We start from the raw sequence: 13662 nt of genomic DNA, 5'->3' as shown, positions 1-13662 counted from the left end.
GGAAGGAGGAAGGTGAGGCAGAAACAGTGACACGGGAGGTGTAAGACACAACCTTCCCCACATTCACGGGGCCCAGGGACACGCGGGGTAGGTAGCCTAGCCGTACCCCCTCCCTCGACAACCAGAACACGCAAGCCAGCCGCCCGGCTGCGTGCAGGTGAAACCAATTTCGGTAAACTTCCCCACTCTGCTCTGCACAGATAACTCGAGCTCTCAAAGTGCCCTTCCCCGGCATCTGGTTCCCATTCCCCCCACCCACCCCTCCTTCTGCGCTCCCTCGTCCCACTTCTTACAGAAGATCCCCGCCTGGAAAAAAAAAAAAAAAAAGCCCGCCCAGCATCGGCGGGAAGGGGGTCAGCGACTCGCGGATTCGGCATGCACCCCCACCCCCGATGATGTTGCCTATACTCAAGACTCCACCAAAAACGTGGCTCAGTCTACACCTCTTGTCGTCTTCGCCTCCCCAAAGCAGAAACCAGTTCACTAAGTAAGAGGCTTTGATCTTCAAACTTTTAAAGAGAGAAAAGAAACCTCGAGACCCGCCGCCCCCGGCTCCCCAGTCCACCTCCTAGAGCCACGAACCCAACAAAACCGGATCAGAAGGCTTCTCACGCTACTACTGCCTGTGCCAAGAATCCCAAACTACACTGATCCCAAGCCAGTCCTTTCTCCAAAAGAAAAGAAGTCTTATCTAACCAATAAACAAGCTTCTCTCCCTAGCCAGGGAAGGATCAAACTAAGGAGGGGCGGGCCGGGGGACAGGGAGAAACGCCAGGCCAGCTGCCCGAGACCCCGGGTCTGGGTCGATGCACCCCGCCCCAGTCCCGCAGCTCAGGCCGCCAGGCTGGGCACAAACCCGAAGTGGTGGGGCCGGGCAGTGCCGCGCACCCGGGCGCAGAGAAGGTGGCGAGGCGCCGTTACCTGGAAGATGAAGGCCGCCAGGCTCTCATCTCCTCTGAGCCCCTCCTGTCCCGTCCCTCCCCGGCCCAACTGCAAACGAAAGCCTCCAGAGTCCCGGTACGCCGTCCACCAGGAGCGAGGCCGGAGACCCCGGAGCCCGGAAGGGGGTAACTCCCTGGTGTCAAGCCTCGCAGAGGTTCCCGCAGAAAAAGGCACGGAAAGCAACCGCCTAGTCCAGAAATGGCGACGCGCGGAGTCTCGGCCTCTCCGCAAATGGGGCGGCGAGGAGGAACGGGGGGACGCGAGCGCCCTGGGCTCTGGCCGGTTCTACCCTCAGACTGAGCCTTCACCAGCGCTCCCGGCACCTAAGCGCGGACCCGCGGATGGGAGGGGGAGACTAGTGGGGAGAGAAGTGGGAGGGGGCGGTGGAGGGGCGGGGAGGGCAAGCGGGGGGCGCCGCCACCCTTTCATCCCACCTTCCAAAAGCACTCGCATGAACACGCACACCCCAACTCATCCACACCCACGGCGACTCGACCCCCGAGGGCGAGCTACCCGTCTCCGCCTCCGTCCCCGACGCCACTTGGAGAAGTCTCCCTGACCGGCCCCCCGCCACCCCGGACCCGGCGCAGGGGAGGGGACTCCAGCTCACCGCGCGCAGGGCCGCCCGGCCAAACCCCCCGGAGCGCTGGGCGCCGAGCCCGCCGCTTCCCCTCCGCGCGGGCCCGGAGCGCGCCCCGAAATAGCCGGCCTGCCAACTTCAAAGCGCCGCCCCGCACATCAAAGCGCGCCGGCCGCCGGACCGCCGCGGCCTCGGCACTCACCATTGATCCGCTGGCGCACTCCTTGCGGAGACCTCGCAGGCGCCGCGGGCAGGGCCCCTGCCCCGGTCCCCCGCTGGACTCGCAGAGGCTGCCCCGGGGCCCCCCCGGGCCCGCCCGGGCGTGGGGAACATGAGGAGTCTCGCGGAGGCGGAGGAGGGGGTGCACGGAAAACAACGATCCCGAGGCGAGAGCGAGCTCTGCGCCGGGGGGGGGGTGGGGGGGTACCGTGCGCCCCGCTGCCCCTTTTATGCAAAAGATCCGAGTGGGCCTCCGCCCCCACCGCGGCCGCCCCCGGCCCCCGCCCGGCCGGCTTTCAACCCAGGTCCTGTTTCCAGCAGTCACTAGGCGCACCAAATGTCCTCCGGGCGCTTCCAACAAAAACTGCGCTGTGGATTTAACTGTGCACTTCAAAGGCGCGAGCCGAGCGCACGGTCCTGGAAGGGAGGTATGCGAGCCGCACCCGGGCCAGCCCAGCGCGCTCCAGCGCCCCTTTTGGGGGGCCGTGCAATCCGCACCCCTCTACTACCCCGGCCTGCTCCCGGTCGCCCCCTCCCGCGGCCCCGCGCCCCGCTGCCAACCGCCCCCGGCCGCACAGAGCTTTCTTGGAAGCGGCTGCGACGGGACCGAGCCTCCGACCCCACCTTTTACAGCAAAGCTCTCCTTTGGGGAGGCGGACGCCTCGGCCTCCGGGTGGCCCCGAAATCCATCGCGATCGGCGGCTTATTTTTATTTCCCGGTTCTTGGGCTGTTACTGAGTTGCCAGGACCTTATCAAAGCGCAGCCGGCTCCAGCCGACTCCCCCGGGCCGGGCTCGGGGAGCCAGTGATCCCGCCGCGCCAATCACAGAGGCGCTCGGCCGGCCCGCGCCGCCCGCCTTAAAGGGACAGCGCGCGCCCGCTCTGCCCCGCCCCGGCCCGGCCCCCATGGCACACTCAGCTCCCGCGTTAACCCTTCCTTGGCCCTCGTCTGCCCCCCGCCGGCTGCTGGCGGCCCCAGGGTGTTCTCGGCCGGAGTTCTGATTTCATCTTTCAAGTTCTCCGGCCTCTGCTCTTGTCTCCTCCCCCTGCCTACCTAGCGCTCTCCACCTCTAGAATGCCAGTTTCTCTCTGGCCATTGCAAGAGCTGCAATAAAGCACCCCCCCTCCTCCATCAAATCAAACACGTTCCTACCTTTTTTTTTTTTTTTTCAAATTTCCCTGGGAATTTGGAGGGCCTTCTGGTAGGAGCTAGATCCGCTGGCCAATTCTTAGGGCGTACTCTGACTCGGAAGGCATGATTGTGTGTGTGTGCACTTGTGCTCCAGTATCTATTTGCACTAATATAGAAATAGTTTGTGGACAGTTGTGTTTGGATGAAGATGGGCGGTTGTGAATTTGTCTCCATAGTGGAATCAAGGTGCGCCCCTCAGTTCCCCAATATTGCAACCTTACACATCAGTCAGCACCTTCCTTGCACACTCATGGACCTCTTTCCCCAACAAATTCGTGCCCACCACACTCTCCCAAAGGGCTGCCACAATCCCATATGTTACTTATTAAACAGCCGTGGAATGTCTCCCACACACACGCGGTGTTAAAGTATTAAAAATTCACCCCACTGTCACCTTCGAATTCCTTTCCACATTCTCCCCAAAATATTTATAAAGCACGGGCCTTAAAAATATGCCATAAGTTCAGAACATTTATTCATTCATCTGTTGTTGTAGAGCATTTCCCCGTGGATGAGCTGATAAATTTGGGGAGGGGGGAGGGAATGGAAGTGAGTAGGTAGCCTGATAGAGTTCTTCCGCCCCAACCCCTGCACCACATAAGCCAGAGTTGGTGACACATGGCTGCCACCCCAAGGTAGAGCCAATCAATAGAATGAGAATTCCAAGACCAAGGTAGTAAAATGGAAGCCAGCCTGGGCTACCTAAGGCTCATTCGTCTCAAAGCCAAAGTAGTAACAGAACAGCAGCAACAAAATATCAACAGCGGAGCCCACAGCAAAGTAATCCAAAGAGAGGAAAGCCGAGAGAAGCAAGGGCCTGACCTTCTGAAGGGAGGGCGAACATTCAGGTAAGAAACATGGCTGTCCAAAGAGGGAAAACTGTCCCCCATGTTCTACTGGAGAAAGAACTCGGGCTGCAGCAAAGGGCCAGAGAGCTCACATACCTTAAGCCTCAAATTCCACAGCCTAGAAAGGAGCCCCCGGCGGGTCTCATCCTCCTGCTCTTCCTCCATGGTCAATGTACCTGGGTTACTTACAACCAGAGCTGACCTCTCTAAAGCCAGCAGTCCCGGCTGTGAAATGTGGTCCTTCCGGGGAAGACCAGAGGAAGTGTGTTCCCATGATGCATCTGTATCTTGAGACAACTACCAGGTGTGAGGATACTAGGTGGCTCTCCATTCTCTCTGCCTTCCAGCTCTGACATGGTATATGGAATCCTAGACCAAAGGCATACCGGCCCACCTCCTCCATCAACCCCAGCAAAACTGTTTCCTGGGGGTCCTTGGGCCACAGAGGTATTGTTACAGAAGCAGGAGTGCAGAGAGAGGCATGAACTGCCATAGAAGCAAGTACAGTGCAAAAACCCAAGGGTGTACACATATGTGTCACACCCCACCCCTGATTCTTGGTTCTCTCTCTCTCTCTCTCTCTCTCTCTCTCTCTCTCTCTCTCTGGCGGGGAGGGGACATAGAATCATCAAACCATCCCAAATCAAAATAAACAAGGTTCAGAAAAGAGGAGGTTTTCAGAAAGGAACTGAAACCTGGACCTTCATGGGTGGTTTTCTCCCTTTGAGTTGTCCCCACTGACCCCCCACTGCCCCTGAGCCACCCACGGCCATCACAGGCTGCCTTTAAACCAGAGAGCTTGGCTGCTCCTTCATTATCCCAGGGCTGGGGCAGTGGAGGAAGTGCAGCCCGGGGAGTCCCTTGTGGTTGGGATCTTCTCCATAACAACCCCTCTGGGAGCTGGGCTTCCAGAGCAGGTGTTAGGGTCACCTCAGGCCAACAACTCCCTCTACTGTCTCTAGCATCTCACCCAACTTCATGTATACAGGAACATTTTGCATCTAGCCAGAGAGGCTGGGTGAGCCCTGAGAGGCTGGAAGCCCTCTCTGGTACCCGGGTCTTTAACTCACTTGTTGCTAATATTATTAGAGGAACATCCAAAGGCTGTCCGTCCATCATTCCCAACCCCTTTCTCAAGATAGCAGCTTGCCATTTTCCTCTTCTCCCTGGCAGCAGCATTATCATGTGACTTGTTGTAATCCTGCATGGTTGCCTAGAAACTGGAAAGCAAGGGGATGGATTTCTGCACATGCTCACTCAATGCCCCCCCAACCCCCCCTTTAAAGTAAAACCTTACAGAGGATAAGACAGTCCACTTGGCTTAAGTGTAGGCAAGTTTAATAGAGCAGAGAGGGGTCCTTTTCTGGAATTCTGTCCTGGGCTGAAATCCTAGAATACCAGAAAACAAGGCTAAAGGCTCGCTCCACGGGAGGCATCCGGCCAGATCTCTGACCCTTGTCAGCTTTCACAAAAACCATTGTGCAGGGGAAGTCAGGCCAGCTGGGACTGGAGTTGCTGAGACCCGGGATATTGCTCTGAGATTCAGGAACTCTGACTTTTCCTCCTCGGGAAAAGTGCCACCTTACACAATGTTCCTTTGTTGAGAGGGAGAAGAGGGAGACGCGGTTAACAATCGTAGCTTACCTGACAACTCTAGACGCCATTTATTTACACATCTAGGAGGCAGATGGTGTTCCATGGGAGGGTTGTAGGGAACGCCAGCAATAAGCACGTGCTACATACACAGGTTGGCAGATAGTATGTATTCAAAACTTTTTTTTTTCCTCAATCTTCAAGATTTTCCTCTAACTTTATCCATGAGGGTCGTGTGCCTGCGTGCATTTCTGGTGCTAGTGGAGATCTGAAGAAGGCATCAGATCCTCTGGAACTGGAGTTGCAGATGGTTGTTAGCTACCATGTGGGTGCTGGGAATTGAACTCCAGTCCTCTAAAAGAGCAGCCAGTGCACTTAACCACTGGGCCATCTCACCAGCGCCATAATGGTTATTTTTGCAGTTACCCTACCCTACTCCCTAGCACTCCTGGGTGTTCTTTGTGTCTCTGCAGCACAGCGCATGACAAAAGGAACCTGAGAGATAGAAGATTTATCTCTGCTCACAGTTTCAGAGGGCTTCAGGTCATCATGGCTAGGAAGTCGCTGAATATACAGTGGTGGGAGTGTGTAGTGGTTGTTCACACCACAGCAGGCCAGGAAGGGGAGAGCTAAGATCCAAGACGAAGTTTGACCTTCAAAGGGCTGTTACTTGTGACCCACTCTTAAAGGTTCCACAGCTGCCCCAAATGGGGGACCAGCTGGTGCACAAAGTGTTCAAAAACACTTGGAGACATTTAAACTCTAACACTGCCCAACCTCAGGACAAAGATATTATCCAGTCACGGGTCAATAATGACCCCAGAAGCCGACCACAGAAGGTCTTGTAGAAGACAAGCCGCAAGAGACAGTGACTGTTAGTCTTCATAGTCTTAACCAAACACACCTTTGGGTGAGTCTGTGAGGGTTCACTAAGAAGGAAAGACCCACCTCGAATGTGGGTGGTACCTTCCTATGAACAGGAATCCCAGAGTGAATAAAGACGGCCAAAAAAAGAGTCCCCCTTTTAACAGTCATCACCTTCTACTTCCTGACTGTAGAAGCGGTGTGACCAGCCAGCCACCTGGTGCCTCTGCTGCCATCCCGTCCCTGCTGGGATAGACTGCATTCCACAGAGACAGATGGAAAAGCAACTCTAAAATAGGTGCTTTTGCCTTTCTGCCATCTTTCAGAGACTACCCTATCCTATCCAGTACTAAGAAAAACAGCAACATGGCTGAGGAGATGGCCTAGCTGGTAACCTGCTTGTCACACAAGGATGGGCACCCATTAAAAGCCTGTGTGGATGGATGGGTATCCGAGCTCAGAGAGTAAAGGGAGCTGTCTCCAAGTCTGGATCCATTGAGATCCTGTGCAAGATCCTTTCCACACACATGTCTTATCACACACACACATCGTGTAAATGTAAAAGAACAAGAGGGCTAGCTATAGCCCGGTGGTGGTGGCGCACGCCTTTAATCCCAGCACTTGGGAGGCAGAGGCAGGTGGATTTCTGAGTTCGAGGCCAACCTGGTCTACAAAGTGAGTTCCAAGACAGCAGGGGCTATACACAGAGAAACTCTGTCTTGAAAAAAACAAACAAAAAAGGGGGGGTGGGGTGGGCTAGCTATGGCAATGCACCTGTAAAACTAACAACTAGGCCAGTCAACTCTAGCCTAATGGTGATCTCCAGCTTCACTGAGAGAGCCCCTGCCTCAAAAGAGGTGAAGAGCATCTAAGGAAGGTGCCTACTGCTAACCTCTGGTCTCTGTCATGTATATCCAGATACACACACACACACACACACACACACACACCATAAAGTAACACTTTTCCAGCTTAGGCAACTTTTCAAACATTATGTAATTTAACCCTCAACTTTAAGAACTGAGGCCAATTACTCAAACAGAAGGTGGAGAGATTCACCCAGGATGATTGTGGTGGTTTGAAGATGCTTGACCCCGGAGAGTGCCACTTATTGGAGATAAGATGTGGCCTTGTTGGAGTAGGTGTGACTTTGTTGGAGGAAGTGTGTCACTGTGGGCATGAGCTTTAAGACCTTCGTCCTAGTTGCCTGGGAGTTAGTTTTCTCCTGTCTGCTTTTGGATGAAGATGTAGACCTCTTTTTTTTTTTTTTTTTTTTTTTTTTTTTTTTTCGAGACAGGGTTTTTCTGTGTAGCCCTGGCTGTCCTGGCACTCACTTTGTAGACCAGGCTGGCCTCGAACTCAGAAATCCGCCTGCCTCTGCCTCCCGGGTGCTGGGATTAAAGGCGTGTGCCACCACGCCCAGCTAAAGATGTAGAACTCTTAGCTCTTCCAGCCCCATGTCTGCCTGGACGCTGCCATGCTCTTGCCTTGATGATGGACTAAACCTCTGAACCTGTAAGCCAGCTCCAATTAAATGTTGTCCTTATAAGAGTTGCCTTGGTCATGGTGTCTCTTCACTGCAATGGAAACCCTAAGACAATCGTCATCTCCACACCAGAACTATATTAGTTCCTTGACAGTCTTGATGTCCAGTGCTGTTCCTCCCAAAACTCAGATAGGAGTCCTGGGGTGGGCACTAAGAGTAGGGCTTCCACAGCAAGCTCAAGACAGAGGCTGAGGTGTTTTCCTAAAAGAACAACAACCTGAAATACCTCCAGTGTGCAATTCATTCAACTCCTTGCCCCTGAGAGCTTAGCTCTTTCAGCCTGCCCTGGATAACCCCAGTCTTTCATGGAAGCAGTCATCTCCATGGGCATCTCCATGGGTGTGATGGACCACCTAAGGAAGGTAGACTCACCAGCCTCAGAGGAAGGAGGAGTAAAACATGGACCCAACATCCTGCCGCTCGCTCTCCCTCCCTCTCTCTTCTCCTGGCAGAGGAAGCAGTGTGGATGCTGAGGGTGTTGAAGCTACAGAGGGGAAGGAAGGTTCTTCTGAGAAAGTGAGGGAAGCTTATCTATCATCAATACATGAGATTGAGAGACCTCAAGAGATAGTATCTTAAAGCTTCCAGATGCTAATTGTGTTGGTCAGAAAGGGGCTATGCTATGAGTTAGATAAGACATTATAAATCGCAGGGCGATGGTGGCGCACGCCTTTAATCCCAGCACTTGGGAGGCAGAGGCAGGTGGATTTCTGAGTTCAAGACCAGCCTGGTCTACAAAGTGAGTGCCAGGACAGCCAGGGCTACACAGAGAAACCCTGTCTTGAAAAACAAAAACAACAACAAAAAAAAAAACAAAACCAAAGAAAATGACATTATAAGTCAACAAAGCACTGAGTGTTTTCAGCAGCTTCCCCTTCATGGTTTTAGAGTCTTGCTCTTTAAAGTTGGCCTGAACTTGTAAGCAGGAGATGTCAACAATATCAAAATCAACGAGGGAGAGGGTTGGAGAGATGATGGCTCAGAATTCAGAGCTGATGCTGCTCTTGCAAAAGACAACTGCTTTAACTTCTACCCCAGGGGACCTGAACCCCCTCTCTAGTCCCTGTTTGCTATTTTTTTTTCTCTCCCTAAGACAGGTTTTCTCTATGTAGCCCTGGCTGTCCGGGAACTCTTTCGTAAATGAGGCTATTCTTGAACTCAGAGATCTGCTTGTCTCTGCCTCCGGAGTTCTGGGGTTAAAAGTGGGCACCATCATGCCTGGCCCCATTGGCTAATTTTAAACAACTCCTGGAGAGTAAAAATAAGATGAGCTTGAATTTGTTGCTGTTTCTTTCTTTCTTTCTTTGTTTGACTCGAGATATGGTTTCAGTGTGTAGCGTTGACTATCCTGGAACTCACTCTATAAACTAGGTTTGACTTGAACTCAAAGAGGTCCGCCTGCCTCTGCCTCTCCAGTGATGTGGTTAAAGGCGTGCACCACCGCCTAGTTCTTCATTGTTTCTTGATTCACTGTGTATGTTTAGCACACTGGCTGGTGGTGTCCCATGAGGTACTGAAGGATTCGTCATGGAAGGGCAGACTGCTCTACAGAATTCCAGCCTAATCTAGAACTTTCTAGCTGTTGTTCCATGTCTCAGAATTGTCTCTACATCGATCACCAGTGTTTGCCTTTTTATCTAACCTGCCAACGCTGGAGCTATGCCCTCACCCCTCATCTGACTGGGTTCAATGCGCTCAGGTAGTAGAAGGCTTTGACAAGTTCCTTTCAATGGGTTTACCCTACCTTCCCTCTCTTGGTCTGGTCAGCCCATTATAGTCTCTCTCACAAGCAAACCATTTCCAAGCGTGGTGGTACAGGCCTCAGGAGGCAGGGGCAGGGGCTTCTCTGTGAGTTCAAAGCCCACCCCAGTCTACACAGCAGTCCCAGACAGTGAGACAGTCTTTTAAAAAAGGAAAAGAAAAGAAAAAAAATCCTACTTGTGAAGCCATGAAGTCTATTGGACAATGGCTTTCTCCACTGTTCCCCCTCCCTTAGCTGAAGGCATCCTCTCACTGGAGTCTCTATCCCTGGGCTTCTTTTCCAGACAGAAGCCCGAAGCCCAGGGTCTCCGGAAGTTGTAACTCTAGCATCTCTCATGGTTTCACCACCACTCCCATCTTGCTAAGGCAGCCATAGGTCTGTCCAATGTAACAAGCTTAGAACAGAGCTAGGCGTCGGGTGTATTTTTGGTTAGTTCAGTGTTTGCCCAGCAAGCAGGAGATCTGGGTTCAATACTTAACACCGCGAAAACTGGGTGTGAAGTAACAGAGAACAACTGACCCAAAGCCACTGTGCCCCTCACTGGAGCAGGATATTTTTGGTTTGCTTTGGTTTTGGTTGGTTTTTTTTTTGTTTGTTTGTTTGGTTGGTTTGTTTTGTTGGTTTCTCTGTATAGCCCTGGCTGTCCTGGAACTCACTTTGTAGACCAGGCTGGCCTCGAACCCAGAAATCCGCCTGCCTCTGCTTCCCGAGTGCTGGGATTAAAGGCGTGCTCCACAGACATCTTTGTGGAAGGCAAGCACCACACCACCCCCAGCAGTCTGCATTACAAACCCAGTCCAGGTGTTGGCTGGCCTTTCTCCTCCCAACACTCCATTCAATCCTCCCAACACTGTTGAATCCACACCCTAAAAATCTCTCGTCACTCTCCTTCCCACATCCACGGCCACTCCCATAACTTTCGACATCCCTAGCTTCGGCATGCCTAACTGGTCTCCGTGCCTGCGCTTCATCGCTCACTTCATATCCCTATCACAGCACAACCCGAAGCTGACCTTGTCCGTCCTGGGTTTCAAAGCCTTCCCTGACTATCTGTAGCCTTTACCTTTATGTATGGCCCCAACCCTGAACGCCGCCCTAAGAGAGCCATTCTGGGCGATCTCCAGCTTCATTCCTGCCTTTCCATCCTCACCATGTACAGCCCCGCATGGTGGCTCTTATCTTCCGCTCCCCCTCTTTTTCAAGATCCCCTGAGTGGCCAGCCACTCTCTGGCTTCTTCACTTCTGTCCTGTACGGGTGCCGCTGGTTGTGGAGTGACGCCTACCCTCATAACTCCTGCGGCACTTGGACCCCTACTCTTCTGTCCTATCGCCTCAGTCGGGGCCAGTCTCAGATCAGGGACCATGCTTAATGAGCTTGGATTCTTAGTTGGGTGCCTGGCATATGGTTCAAGCCATGAACGAAGTAGATTGTGGACAAGAGCATTATGGGAAATATTGAGCCGCTAGTGAATGCTGTGCAGCAGTGGCTGATGAGAACTGATGCTGGTCTCTGTGCTGAACTGGAGGGGCGTGGGGGTGCCAAAGCTGAGCCTTTAGTGGCTGCTCCTCAGGTTGTTTCTATGCTCCCTAGTTCTTAGCATCCAACCCCTATGGAATTCCCATCCCTTGACCACAGATGGGAATTATTGGCTGTTTTCTAATAAATAGAATGTAGAAGGAATGATGGAATGTTCTAGGTTTTAAAAGATTGTGGATGGCTTTGTTTTTGTTTTTGTTTTAAAGACAGTCTCACTGTGCAGCCCTGGCTGGCCTAGATCGTTGTGTAGACAAAATGGGCCTTGAACTCAGAGATTCATCTCACTTTACCTAACTCTTGAGTGCCGGGATTAACGGCACGCCACCATTGTGTCTTGCTTAAAGCTGTAATTTCTATCTATAATATTTTCAGTGGGATTATGAGGCAACCCTCACACCAGCTGAGTGAGGGATCTGGAAGCCAGTCCTCAGCCAAGGCTCAAGAAGGCCCTGCAGGTTTACCTGCAATCACACAGGAAACCCGGAGTAGGCAAGCCACGCCCAGACTCTGAAGCCACAGATTGAGACCCATCCCTTAGGGAGGGGCGCGGCAAGCTCAGATCTCTCAGATAAGACTTTTGCCCTGTCAGCTCAACTTGGAAAAGCTAAGAACCAGGTTGCAAGGCACGCTGGGGGCGTGAACCCTTCCTGTACTAGATAAGAGAACCTTCCTGTATTAGATAAGAGAACACTGGGGATGGGGGTGGGGGAGGGGAGGGGTGCAGTGTGACCTGGCAACAATTAGAGTGTGTTTGAAGCTCTTCAAAGGCTTCTTCTCGACCTTTATAAAGTACAGCAAAACTCTCCAAGGAGATTATGAAAAGAAAACCGAGTCATTCTGAGATCGTACTGATTGCAAAAGCGGGCGGGATCACATTCGAACCCCACCTCGGTCTAAGTGGCTACTGGAACCATGCTACGTGAAGGGGTAGAACTTACTGTTTTAGAAGGTGGGTATTGTTAATCAGCTACTCCAGAAGTGATCTCGTTGGAGGGATGCTGAACCTGAACAAAAGATGCTTAGGAGGTATCTCTGATTTAAATGCAGTGTTAAAAACAGAGGTGGAAGTGCTACAGCTCGGAATGGTGATCTTATGGAAAACAACTTCCGAGTGCCAGCCAGATGCGGGCGACGGGGTGGGGCGTGGCCCAGGAAGACTTTGAGGAAGCCTTTGTTATTTGACTAGATTTTAGAAGAGAAAGTTCCTTCAAACTGTGTACTCTGAAAGGAGAAATCAAAAATTGTCCCAAGGCCCCAGTGGGTGAACTTCACGGTTTTCTTAGCAAAAACATTAGCTTCATAAACAATATCAAATGTGTGTGCTGAGCCCAGTCTCTTGTACTTTCTCAAAATAATAATAATAATGTCACAGATAACTTTAGAGCATTAAAAAAAAGGTAGACTAATTATTTAAACTATAAAACCCTGCTCAACGAGTCATCCCGGCGTTAAAAGGATGTTGGGGTGGGGGGAGGTTAAGTGGCATAAACAAATGCGCCCAGCTTTTCAGGAAAGGAATTCTGGAGCCTCACTGGCGAGGTGGTGAGAGAAGCTTAGCCGGCGGGACTGACTCCCTTTCCCAGGATAGATGGCCTCTTTCTGCAGACTTGGGAATCGATGTGTTTGGTGTCTTAGCTCTGCCTGCCTCGGTAAAACCAAGACTCCTTCGCTTAGTTCACAACACAGACGACGGTCAGGGATCTGGGAGCCAGAATAGAGTCACTGGGGCACTGGAGGTGTGGTGAGGAAGCTCCCTCCCTGTGGGCGTGCCCGTTCCAGGGAGGGATCAGAGTCTGCAGGACTTTCCTGAGGCACCGAGGTGAGAGGCCCAGGTGTCAGACGGCTCCCTGCCCAGGGGGTTGGGGAGGGGAGGGGCGGCGACCAGGTGCTGTATACTTGGAGGGCACCCCGGGGACACCCCCAACTGCTGGATCGCCTTTCGAGGTCAAGACTGATGAAGATGCTCCACAGTAGAGCCCTACCACCCAGGGAGCGAGTGTGAGCTGGGTAGGACCTTGGAGGTCCTTAGCCCATTTCCACTTTCTCTGGCGGCCACCCACTTGGTGAAGGTCATGACATGCACCTGTTTCACCCAAACGGGGCTCATCTTTCACTGCCGCGACCTTCCCTAACCCTAGAGTCCTGCGCTTCTCTATCCTAACAACAGCAGGATTCCTGTCTTCCCCTAAACCATCCCTAGGGGCGTCCTCTGAATTCGAAGGTGAAAAGATGCCCACCTTAAACTCCAGGTGGGGGACCTGCACATTTTTAGGCCTGGCTATTTCCTAGGAAGTCTGTGGATGTCTGATGCTATGGTTGCCAGGCCTGCATGTGGTACAGAAGGGTAGAGCCTTGCCCTCTGCTGCCTGCCACTCGAGTGAGGGTGTGAAGAACATCAATCACCCCGTGGCCAATTGTGTGTGTGTGTGTGTGTGTGTGTGTGTGTGTGTGTGATGTGTTAGAGAGAAGGGGTGGGACAGACTAAGGCACCAGATGTGGCCCCTAGAAGCTGAGGAGAGGCCAGAAAGCTCAGATCAGAGGAAGTGCTGCCTTTTCTAGAACCCTATAGAAATGGGCAA

The 13662-nt window shown here is 52.6% G+C and overlaps 1 protein-coding gene across 4 annotated transcripts in view; it reads right to left on the bottom strand.

Annotated features, from left to right (window-relative positions):
• Axin2 (axin 2) overlaps positions 1–3949 on the bottom strand; it is a 31954-nt gene extending 28005 nt beyond the window's left edge. The window contains exon 1 of one of the 4 annotated variants that reach the window (XM_029484021.1): positions 3878–3949. The gene's annotated coding sequence lies outside the window, so the exon portion shown is untranslated. Of the gene's footprint in view, positions 1–921; positions 1301–1724; positions 2076–2365; positions 2579–3877 lie in introns of those variants that run through there. The other 3 variants (XM_021176142.1, XM_021176143.2, XM_029484020.1) reach the window with 3 other exon arrangements.
• Positions 3950–13662: the final 9713 nt, after the last annotated feature.

The sequence above is a fragment of the Mus caroli genome, chromosome 11 (assembly GCF_900094665.2).
Source record: "Mus caroli chromosome 11, CAROLI_EIJ_v1.1, whole genome shotgun sequence".
Lineage (NCBI taxonomy): Eukaryota > Metazoa > Chordata > Mammalia > Rodentia > Muridae > Mus > Mus caroli.
Note: the sequence above shows the minus strand (reverse complement) of the source record. Positions and strands in the feature narration are given on the sequence as shown.